General features: G+C 43.0%; 1 long non-coding RNA gene across 1 annotated transcript in view; it reads right to left on the reverse strand.

The window, feature by feature from the left end:
* Window positions 1–5708, reverse strand: part of LOC123354161 — a 115212-nt gene extending 109504 nt beyond the window's left edge. Inside the window, exons 1-2 of the long non-coding RNA XR_006574638.1 lie at window positions 5571–5708; window positions 4956–5050 (exon numbers count right to left, since the gene is read on the reverse strand). This is a non-coding gene — a long non-coding RNA (uncharacterized LOC123354161). The remainder of the gene's footprint in view (window positions 1–4955; window positions 5051–5570) is intronic.
* Window positions 5709–12797: the final 7089 nt, after the last annotated feature.

Consider the following 12797-nt stretch of genomic DNA (forward strand, 5'->3'; position numbering starts at 1 on the left):
GTCAAGTTGCAAGACTTTGCCCTATGCTAACTAGTCAAAGTTTAATGACTTACAGAAAGAGTCACACAGAGAAAACAGTATTAATGAGGTGTAGCCAAACAAGCCAGAAACTAGAACAAGCATGTTTAAAATAAATAACCAAAATGCAGTGATGCAGGCACTTTCTGGGGGTTTCCAGATTTTGTAAATATGAAACTTTGCAGCTGATGTTTTCCCCATTCTCACATTGTACATGCAGTCTAGCTTGTTACTGTAGAGTGGGAAAGGTTCATACTGTAAAGGTCATAAGCACTTGTGACTCAGGAGGATTTTCCCATTGAAAATCCTAAATGATTTAGGACTTGTCCATATGGAGAGTTCACAGCATTCTGGGATGGAAATCTACTGCGCACCAGCCTGCCATGCACCAACTGGCCCTGTGGACCCTGCTAGTGTGCACTAGGAGTTCTGTAGTGCACTTTGATCTTCTGCTGCTCAGAACTTGTAGTGTGATAGCAGGGTCCACCTGGCCAGTTAGTGCACGGGGAGGGCTTTCAATCTACACACCAGCATGTGCTGTGCAAATTCTCCATTTACACAAGCCCTTAGGCTCCTTTAGAAATCCCACCCATGGTATATAGTGCATGGAACTGATGAGCTAGGAACACTCCACATTGACTGCATGTCACCGACTCCAATATGTATGCAAGACCCAGAACAAACCCTGTAGTGTGTTACTACTGCTTAGCACTTATATAGGTTATGCAGAGGGGCAGCCTCACACCAGGCTTAGCACACAGGAGATCCTAGATCCCTGTGCTCACACCATTATTTCTCTACCCATTAAGGGCCACATTCTGAGCTCAGCAGGAATTAAGAATGTGTGGCATCACCTTTCCCACATTCTTCTATCGTACTCACATGGTCCCCATTACCTCACAATCTTCAGTGGATCTATCCTCACAACACTCCTTAGAGGTAGGGAAGTGCTCTTTAATTCCAATTTTCAGATGGGGAACTGAGGCAGAGAGTTCTAAGTAGCTGACCCAAGATCACACAGGAAGTCTGTGGAAGAGCAGGGACTTGAACCTAGGTCTCTCAAGTCCGAAACTAGTGTCCTAACCACTGGGCCATCCAGGACCAGCCTTTTTCCTGCTAACACCAGATTCTGGAAGCCAGCCAGCTACCAGGGAATTTCCCAGCATAAGCTAGAGCAGCCCCAGGAGTCTCTAAGCTATGTTGTTATGACAACCCTATGGAACCATCCAGAATCCTAGTACAACTAAAGGGCAGAATGCTTTTGCCATACCTCCATCCTTCCTAGGCCATGCCCTCACTCAAGGGCTGCACAGATATTCTACAATAAGGAGATGCACTGGCTTTGCAGTTCCAGTGCACCTGCAGCTTCAATCCCAGCCTCTACAGCTATGGGCTGCACAACGCAACTCACACCAACTATACTATTAGCCAAGTTATCTTGGCTGTTCTATTCCCACTACCCAGTCATGATTGGCTTGTGAACTGTAGGGCCAAGGACTACGTACAGTATTGCTTTGATTCTCTAGCAAACACATCTGACCATCACTGGATTCAAGATAGTGATACATACAGCAGAAGTTTTTAACCCTATTACCAATCCTCTGAAACATCCAGGCTCTGCTTAGCCATTCTGGAAAAAAAAAAAAGTCTATTTTCGATATTAGGTAGCCACAATGAAGTGCCATTAAGAACTGAACCACAGATCCACAACAATGGCCACTTATCTGCAGATAATAAACATATTGGACCAAACCCTCAACTTGTTTCAGTTGTCATAGCTCACACAAAGTCAATGGTGCTAGTGTCAATTTACACTGGGGGCGGATCTGGACCACTGCCACACACAGCCATTATAGGAGGTTTATTATAGACTCAGAATGAATGATAAGCTGAATAGTTAATGCTATAAGATGACTAAAAAAATCATCACAAGAAGTGGCTGAACTATGGAAAATAAATTATACTGCACACATCAGTAAACTTTTATTTATTAGAATTTTGTCATATGCTTGTCCAGTTGGCTGGATACAGTTTAAATTCACTCACTTTAAACAATCCCTTTCAACATTGTTAAGTGTAAAGGAAAGTGCTTCAAGTGTGTCCCAGGATAACAGTAGTTCTGTTTTTGTGCAATGACCCATGCACCAATCACTGGCAGGAGTTGAAGGGATAGCTCAGAGCACCAATTTAAACTTGGAGAGAGACAGCCGGTGCATTTTGGATGCAATTTTTCTTGGAAGTAATTAGGGGTTGTCAAAAGGATTATTTTAAGACAGTGCTTCTGAGCAACAATCACATGCAGCCTGCAATGCTAGTGTGCAGAGGTAATGGGTGACTGGGGAACCTGAAGGAAGGAAAAATTAAATGAAAACAAGTAAAAGTGGAGATAGGCCAATGGCATAGAGTTCTGGACCAAGTTCAAGCTTCCCCAAAGGTCAGGGGATGTTTGAGTCTGGGGTTTAGGTGCAGCCCCACAGTTGTGGGTAAACTGGCTTGATTTTCAAAAGTGCTGAGCATCTACAGCTCAAATGAAGTTTTAGATGCTTAGCACCTTTGAAAAAAAAATCTGACTCTCGGCCCTTGAAGTCATAGGAACCACATGGAAGGGCTTTTAAGGGAATCCCGTCCTGCACGTCTTGAAAGAAAGTCACCAGCAAAGCAGGGCCTTGGTCATGGGGAAAGGATGGGTGAATCCCATGCCAAACTCCCCCCTCATCTCCAACAGAAGAAAGAATTTTTTACATGTAAAAAATTCTATCTACCACACAGAGAGCAATACCGTAATTAAGCAACAGGACACGGATGTTCTAAGATACAAAACCAGAGGTCAGCCACCATCTTTGCTCTCTCAAACACTGCATCAGTCACCTCAGCACTCTGCCTATTGGGACTAGTTATAATGAAGTGGGATTTATGCATGAAAATTAAGAACAAAAATCAGCTGGTTGGGTGGAGGAGGTTACAGACTTACCACGGGTATACTGATCTCCTTCTTCTTAGTCACAAAGCAAAAGTACATCCAGTGGCCAAAAACCACGTCATAAGTATACAGCACACTATCAGTATTTTTTTAAATGAGTAATGGCGGCAGTGTTTTCATTATCAGTGATCATGCTAAAGCGCTGTCAAGTACATTCTGCAAAGCTAACTCATCCTCCTCCTTAAAACTCTCCTTTCCTGTGATGCCTATAAAAACTTAGCAATGATTAGGCCGCTGGTATGCTTGGAGAGCTGCCTATCATGCTGACCAATACTGTCTCGTTGTTTCCTCGCAGGAATCCATCTGCTGGCTTATACTTCAATTGTAAACTCTCTGGGGCGGGGACTGTCTTTTTCTTCTGTGTTTGTACAGCACCTAGCACAATGGGGTCCTGATCCATGTTTAGGGATCCTACCTGCTATGGTAATATAAACGAATAATGTTGTGTATGGACTGTAAGTTTTAAGGACCATTTGCTAGACTGTAACAAATATGTTTGCACAGTGCCTGGCACTATGAAGCCCTGTCCTGGATGGACGCTAGCCCTAGTGCAATAAAAGGGTTAATAATAAATAATAGGCTTTGCATTCATCCTAAACAGCAACGGTTCAAAGGTCAACCAACCAACATCTCAGCACTCTGGAGCATGAAACTGGCTTTAATAATCTCATCCAATTTCCCACTTCTATTACATGGCAAAATTAGTCAGATAACAGGCTTTGTTTATAGAGGAACTACAGAACACCTACAAGAAGCAAACAATGAATCCTCCTGCTGTACTTTTTGTAAATACACATTTTTAGGGTTAGTCTAAAAGTTGCCTGAGAAACCACCATTTAGTGGAACTGGGAAGTTCCATGGCTTGATTTTCTATTGATCCGCACCTTATATAGAGATTTATACCAGTGCACAGTAGGTGTATACCACTACTACATCAGAATGGTACCATTTTGCACTGCTGTACGTAAGCGAACAAAGGGCAGGGTAATGGAGAATCAGACCCACCGATTCAGTCCCCTCCAAAAAGCGATTTGGCTTAATTCTCATTTTGCAGCTGTTTTACACTGGTGTAAATCCATTCATACAGTGGAATTACTCCTGACTTGCACTGGTGTATCTGTACCTTCTATCTTTTCAATGCTTCCATCTGAGAAGATCTCAATAGCATGGGAACGCTAGCAACACAGCAGCTAAGGGAGTCAAATTTGCCTGGCAGCGAACACTTCAGAGATGAAAGAGCTGCTTTGCTTGGCCTGTTTCAAGGTTTACCTTTTGAAATGGCATGTTGAGGATTAGGCACAATGTCAAGAATCTTAAGTAGCAGAACAGGTTTGGGGGATCCCAAGCAGATAGGAATTTTATTGTTAGTTATTTTCCATCACACCCTCATTTTGCTACCTTCTACATCCCCCCCTAAGCCACAATGCCACTGCTTTACTGTTTAAGTGACACCATCTCTCAGACATCTGTAACTGCTCAGAGAAGCAATCAATAGTATGTTATTGACAAGCCCAGCTTTTCACCCTGGCTCCATGCAAATTCCTTTTGTCTTGTGAATGTAAGTGACGCATTTCTCTAAAGCAAATGTTTTTCTTGGTCCCGCCCATTCTATTTTCATTCCTGGTGTGCCCCTCTGCTACATGTTGGAAGTAGAGGGGAGAGGATGATTGATGACTGAAGGGAAACAAGACAAAAGGGTTTTTCAAATGACCCTAACGAACATTAGACAGCTATGCAAAATGCCTTTCATGCACACGAGAGATGGGCACATGAAAACTGCACAAATACCATACACCCTAGTCTTGGAACTGGCCCCAGTTCCTTACTGAACGATGCTCAGTGCATAGATTTAATAAATAGTTAACAGAGGAAAAACAACAGGGAAGTACACATAGAACTCCAGCACAAGTGCTGGAGTTAACTGACCAGGGTTTCCCCCATCAATGCCACCACTTACCTGTTTGCACAAGCGACATCACCCTCCTGAGAAAGCGCAAGTCATCGTTCATGTGCATTTTCTTTCCCCAATAAAGAAATGCATCATTGCTTTTTCTAAAAATAAATAAATGAAAGCAAATTATATCCCATCAGAGTCAATGCTACAGCCCCACACGACCCTGCAATAAATAAAGGCCTGATCTTACAGAAGGAACCATCCAGGTAGAACCCAATGAAATCTTTTCAGGACTGGGAACTAAATCTAGTAGCTATGACCAGCCAATGGCAAAAGTGAAACCCCACAGTGCACATGCCAGATAAGAAAAATATTTGAGCCTCAATCCTACAAAGTCCAGAGCCAAGGTAGTTCTAGAGAGGAATGAAGAATTACCAGGGCTCAGCTCCACCATGCTCCTGCCCCTGGCACTCCTCCTCTCTCCCCTAACACAACACTTGTGCAGAGCCCCACTGATCTCCACAGGGTCATCATGGAGGTGGGGGATCCACTCACATGTAAGAGACTACAGCATCAGGGTCTTATTTTAGCTCAGAATATACATTTCACAGTCAGGTGTCCTAGTGGTTATAAAAACAGTCAAACTTCTGTGGTTTACACTCTTATTGGTAGATGCACCTTAGTATCGTCCTTTGCAGTGGGAAAACAATTCCACCCCAAATCCAACTACTGGAAGAGTTTAATAGTTCAGGCAGTTCCTAGTACACTAGCAATTGTTTAGATCTTCCCAGAGACCCATGGGCTCTGCCCTGTGAGACTAGCAGTTTTAGCTGAACCCAGCCATGTGACCATTTATCAGCAAAGAGGGCCAACACCTGCTACAGCTCTTATGCTGGGGATGGGCTTTTAACCCCATGCTTGCCAGATGTTGGATGATAATCATAGCAATAATTAGGGTGACCAGATGTCCTGATTCTATAGGGACAGTCCTGATATTCAGGGCTTTTTCTTATATAGGTGCCTACACCCCTTACCCCCTGTCCTGATTTTTCACACTTGCTATCTGGTCACCCTAGCAATAATTAGCATGTATTATACCAATTGCCATCCACAAATAGCAATGTGCTTTATAAAAGTCAAGGCATAGCTCAGGGGTAGGCAACCTATGGCACGCGTGCCAAAGGCAGTACATGAGCTGATTTTCAGTGGCACTCACACTGCCCAGGTCCTGGCCACTGGTCCGGGGGGCTCTGCATTTTAATTTAATTTTAAATGAAGCTTCTTAAACATTTTAAAAACCTTATTTGCTTTACATACAACAACAGTTTAGTTATATATTATAGACTTATAGAAAGAGACCTTCTAAAAACATTCAGATGTATGACTGGCACACAAAACCTTAAATTAGAGTGAATAAATGAAGACTCAGCACACTACTTCTGAAAGGTTGCTGACCCCTGGCATAGCTACTCCAATTTGAATTCACACCCTGCCTTAATGCAGAACAACTTTCATGTATAGACAAGCCCTTAGATCATTATCCCTGTTTTTTTTCCTTAGAGATGGGATACCTGGGGTACAGAAAGATAAAACAACTTGCTTAAGGTCACACAGCAACTCAGTGATGAGGCCAGGGTTAGAAACCAGGAGTCCTGGCTCCCACGCCCTTGCACCAGCCATTGGACCCATCATACAGCCCTTCTAGGTTCTTAAACAGCATTATGTATTTTCAATCAACTGTAGCTGGTGAGACTGCAGGTGCTATTCTAACTCACAGACACATCTAGGGCCTTATCTGAAGCCCACTGGAAATCAGGGGAAACTTTCCCAGTGACTTCAAACAGGCTTTGGATCAGTACCCTCAGCCTTATACTTTCCAGTATACAGTGAGTGTTGCCCAATGATGAACAAGAAAAAATGAGTAAGGCCTGATCCTGCAAACATTAATGTCAGTAATGGGCTTACTTACAGGAGTAAAGTAATTCAGCTGTGTAACCAAGGACTTCAGGATTTGCTGTGATATTTGTACTAGTGATCTTCAGTCTGCTAGTTTGAAAATTTAGTTCCCTCCTCTGTGTTATTTCTAGTTCACATGTTAATTTCAGCTGGATTGTAGGGGTTTTCTCTGCCCAGCACCTTGGAATGTGCATCATGAAGGGGTTGTATTCCATGGTCTCTTGTCAATTCATGCCCATCATGAATCAATACATGCACGGGACCTATAAATAAAAGAGATGTGAGGCCTGAGTCTGATCTAAATTATGTCATATTAACTCTGTTTAAGTCAGTGGAGTTACTCCATATCTACACTGGTACCGGACTCTGGTCTGTATGGCATGTTTTCTGAGATTAATAGGGCTCAGTTTTCCACAGTGTCTGAGCTCTGTGTCCATTATGAAACTCTGATTCAGTGTCAGCCTGGTTCGGGCATAAGTTAGAGCAGCTTTTACGCTACTCTTACACCGGTGGAGCACTGGCAGAGCTCTGCTACACTATACTATACTATACTGCACCACGCGCTTGCCCCTGGCACACCTCCTCCATCCTGTAACATGCTGCCTAAGCCAGGAGGCATGGGAGTGGCTGGTAAAGTAACCAGTCCACCAATTTTTCCAGAGACACTTTCCCCTCTACCAGGAGAACTTTCCACATGTTGTTTATGGCCAGATTCTGGCCCCTTTGTGCCACCTGAGTGGCTTAAAAAGGCCAGATTGTTAATGAGAAGCTGACCCATAAAAAAAGTCGGAGGGGACTATTCTAATCATCCAGGCTGACCTCCTACATGCATAGCACAGACCAGAGACTGTCACCCGGCAATTCCTACATCCAACCCAGGCATCTGTGGTTGTCTTTCCTAAAGACATCCAGTGGTAATTTAAAAATGCCAAGCAATGGAGAATTTCCTCCTTGCTTCATGCCCCTTCCACTTGTGACCCACTGGGGTATACAACTTGGGATGCCAGAAACACAGAAACAGAGAACTTTACTAAATGTCCAGCTACAGTATACCCTGAACCTGCTGAAAGTATAGAGAGGGGGATACATCCTCTCAGTAAATTCATCCTTGTAATAGCTTCATGGCTTTGCTGAGATTCATTGAATTGTGTTTAGCGTCATACATCTTCTTGTTGTTTGCTGCTAATCTTTCACAGTGATACATTATCCCCCTGGAAGAGAAATGCTTTAGCATTAGTCAGTGTAATGGAGAAGATTTCTGTCTACCATCCGATAGCTGGTCAGTGTGCCGATACGTTTTGTGAATCTCAGTCCATTTCCCATTGTTCTCATCACACTGCCAGCCTCAGCAGAAAGAACAGGAGTACTTGTGGCACCTTAGAGACTAACAAATTTATTTGAGCATAAGCTTTCGTGGGCTACAGCCCACTTCATCGGATGCATGTAGTGAAAAATACAGTAGGAATATATATATATACACACACAGAGAACATGAAACAATGGGTGTTACCATACACACTATAAGGAGAGTGATCAGTTAAGGTGAGCTATTATCAATAGGAGAGAAAAAGAACTGTTTGTAATGGTAATGAAAATGGCCCATTTCCAGCAATTGACAAGGAGATGTGAGGAACTGTAGTGGGGGGAAATGTGCACCTTCAAATCAGCGGCACTGCTATGGGTACCTGCATGGCCCCACAGTATGCCAATATTTTTATGGCTGACTTAGAACAACGCTTCCTAACACTCCTACTCTACTTGCGCTACATTGATGACTGATCACGAAAGCTTATGCTCAAATTTGTTAGTCTCTAAGGTGCCACAAGTGCTCTTGTTCTTTTTGCGGATGCAGACTAACACGGCTGCTACTCTGAAAGCCTCAGCGGAGAAGCCAGGAACTGAATAGGCCCCAGACATTGGACTCCTCTCTTGCCCAGTAAGGTGATTGCTTTGGGAGAAGGGCGTGATGTGTAGCGTGAAGGAATCTTGTCCTATCACTATTTGTTCTGTGATTAAACAGAACACATCAGCATCCAGCACTTTTCACAAGCATTAAATTCCCTCCGAGTCATTTTTTAGAGACATTTATACTCCTCGTCTGCATATTATTCTGGAATAACCTCTGTCACTGCCATTCACAGCATATTATTCTGGAATAATTTGTCACTGCCATTCACACCATAACACACACCAGGGCTTGTGAGAACACTGGTAGCACAAAGAACTTTGTGTTTTCCCTTTCAACGGCCATGTGAGCACATTCGTGCAGTTTCACCCTTTTCTCCTTACACTAACCAAGAGAGACAAGGTGGGTGAAGTAATCTCTTTTATTGGACTTCTGTTGGTGAAAGAGACAAGGTTTTGAGCTACATAGAGCTCTTTTTCAGGTCTAAGCTCTGTGTAGCTTGAAAGCTTGTTTCTTTCACCAACAGAAGTTGGTCCAATAAAAGATATTACCTCACCCACCTTGTCTCTCTCATATCCTGTGACCAACCCAGTTAAAATACCTCTGCAAACAAAACATTTAAGGCATATTTATAAAGTCAGACAGTCACCCAGCTTCTTCCCCTTGCAATACAAAAGCCTCTTTGTTATGAAATGAGCTAGAAGAAATGAGCCACCTGAAACCTTCCTCACTCTCTTGATTACCCTCCCAACCTCAGTCCCACTTGACAACACAGCTGTAAACAGCTGCCTCCAGGGTATATCACACTTTGGACAATTTAAAGCCACAAGCAAAGGAATTGTTCATCCTTAGCCTTTCCAGCTACTGCAGAGGGCTGAGCATTTATGTTGTTCCATTTATGTTGACCTACTTTAATAAGTTGATTACTGCCAAATGTATGAGGGACATGTATATACCATAGGAATGTACCTCTTGTATTACCAGACATACCTGATTTCACTAGAACATCAGCTTAAGGAGGCAGCATAGGAATTATGGGGGAGGAGTGGAAGAGACTGATGGAAAGGGCCTGACAGACTCAGCATGACTTTGGACTGTGAAGAAATTTTGAGGATCTTCTAGCAATTGATGAGCTCTGACTTCTGCTTTTGTGTTCAGTCCTGTGAGTTCTGTGACCTCATCCTCCTACCCTATTAGTCGATTCTGTCCTCCTGTCATGTCCTGCTTGTCATGTAGAGCTTTTTGGGGCAAGGGCTATCTTTTGGTATAATTTGTATAGCACATGGCACATAACTCCCTCAGTACCAGGGGTTGCATGGAGGAGAGGGAGGGACTGGGAAGCCTAAAACAGGTTTACTCTATTACAGAGGAGGGAGGCAGCAATATTGGGTAAATTGATGCTGAGACGGACTTTGATGGAACCTTGTTCCTGACAGATATGTTGAGCCAGATTCACAGCTGGTGTAAACTGGCAGAGCTCCTTGATTTCAGTGCAGCTATGCCAATCTACGGCAGCTGAGGATCTGCTCACTGTCTATATTAATAGAACAGGACAGTGTTCTGCTGGTATAACTGAGGGGGAAGCAAAGACCTTGTAAGGGGGTTTTACGCTCCTGGGATTTTTTTTTTTAACAATTTGCTTCTTTGTGCAATCTGGTACATTCCAAAGGCTAAATGTTTGCTCTTGACAAGTATGATTTTGATCCTAGGCAGGGATGATTTCTAAGGATACAGAGAGGAGGTTAATTTCAGGGACATGGAAAGCATCCCACTGAATAGATCAGGGGTAGGTAACCTATGGCACACGTGCCAAAGGCGGCACGCGAGCTGATTTTCAGTGGCACTCACACTGCCTGGGTCCTCACCACCGGACCGGGAGGCTCTGAATTTTAATTTAATTTTAAATGAAGCTTCTTAAACATTTTAAACCTTATTTACTTTACATACAATAATACACCTCTACCCCAATATAACGTGATCTGATATAACACGAATTCGGATATAACGCAGTAAAGCAGCGCTCTGGCAGATCAAAGCAAGTTCGATATAACGCAGTTTCACCTATAACGTGGTAAGATTTTTTGGCTCCCGAGGACAGCGTTTTATTGAGGTAGAGGTGTAGTTTAGTTTAGTTATATATTATAGACTCATAGAAAGAGACCTTCTAAAAACATTAAAATGTATTACTGGCACACGAAACCTTAAATTAGAGTGAATAAATGAAGACTCGGCACACCACTGCTGAAAGGTTGCTGACCCCTGGAATAGGTGGTGTCAGAATTTTCACAAGGGGTTTCTAATGCAGTCCATTGCAGGAAGGCTTTTCCTGATGGACAAATGGAGTTTACTGTACTTAGATCAATAATCTAGAGTTTCAAAAGCCACCAGACATTGACCATATGCCACTGGGAGACAGTGCTGTGCAACAGAAAATCCCAGGGTGAAATTCCCCCAGGGATGAATTTAGTCCCTGGGTTTTAAAAAGAGATCATTCTTGCTTTCCCCAGAGCCTGAGGTTTAACACTTCAATAATCCAAAACTTTTGTTTTGTTATTATAATTAGTGCCAGCACCAATCCAGACAGCGTATGCAACAATATCTATTGTCTGAGAAGGAATAGTACCACTGTGTAAGTCCCCAGAACCTGTCCTCCAAGGAAGGTGCTTGACAGACATGAATTAATTAATCTCCACAACATACCTTTGAGGCAGGGAAACTGGGGAGCTGATTTTTACAGCTTCTGAGCCCCCCCAATTCTAACAGAAGTCAATAATACCTGTGGTGCTCAGCGCCTCACCTAATCAGCTCCTTTTAAGTGGCTTATCCAAGATACAGTAAAGTAGAGACAAACCAAGAATAGAACCCAGGCACTTGGACGCCCAATCCACCCCTGCGCAGTCTAAATTAAAGAGCTTTGAGCCACATCATCCAATAGACTGTAAATTGCAGGACTGAAATACTAATGGCCAGATGCAAATCATTATGTGGTTCCAATCAGGGTTTAGGTTAGATTTAATGCCGGAATGAGTGAATGTTGAGGGGATAGCAATTAAGGTCCAAGGTTTAGCTTATATTTTTAAAAGATGAAAAGAAGAGGGGGGTTAAAAACACAGGCATGGAAATATTATATACATATATTTTTACAGTGAAACAAAGGAGTTTGTGAGGCTCTTTGGAACCCATGAGAAAGACTTGCTGACATCAGTGGGCAATAAGCCCTAGGGTATTGGAATCCCAAACACAGCAGCTTTATGCTAGCACATGAGAACCAGAAGATGAAGCTGATTTGAAAAAGCAGGGGTAATCGACCAGTGTCGTCTCATTGTCTGCAACCAAATCATGATTTGCAAAATGTGAACAAAATGGATTAAGGGTATAAAACCAGGTTCCAAGTGTGCAGTATCAGGCTGCATTCTTAGGCCCCAATCCTACAAGCACGTGTGAGCAATCACACTGGCTCCAATTAAGCCACTGACTTCAGACAGACAACTCATGTGCTTAAAGGTTAAATGTGCATCAAAGCCTGCAGGATGAGGCATTTAGGATATCAGAATCACGGAGTACAGCTGCTTTGTGCAGGTGCACTCCCACTAAGAGTCAGTGAATTTATGATATTTTCAGCAAAAGAGATACCACTGAATTTCTGCATGGCACTTAAAGAATAAAATTATTCAGATATCAACTTAATGCAACAAGGGCCGGATTGAATCCTATGTCTCTGGAAATCGATAATTAAACGCAGTTTGGCTTCCTGGAGGAGGAGGATTGGGCCCTGAAGACTGTCTGAAATATTTCCTGCCTCAGTGAGTGGTTTTTTTGGGGGGAGTGTTTTGTGCAACATTCCCAGACCTCACGTGAAGCAGCACTCAGCCAAAAATAGAACAGGAGTGGCTCATGTGTAGAATGAAATCCAACAGTAACTGGCTGGCATACAAAAATAATACATTTACCATAAACTATACGCTGGGTTGCAAAGTTGTTTCTTGGTCTGGATCTAATCTGGAGTTCCATCTAATCAAATGAAATCTGAGAGATGCATACAT

Source organism: Mauremys mutica, chromosome 21 (genome assembly GCF_020497125.1).
Source record: "Mauremys mutica isolate MM-2020 ecotype Southern chromosome 21, ASM2049712v1, whole genome shotgun sequence".
NCBI lineage: Eukaryota > Metazoa > Chordata > Testudines > Geoemydidae > Mauremys > Mauremys mutica.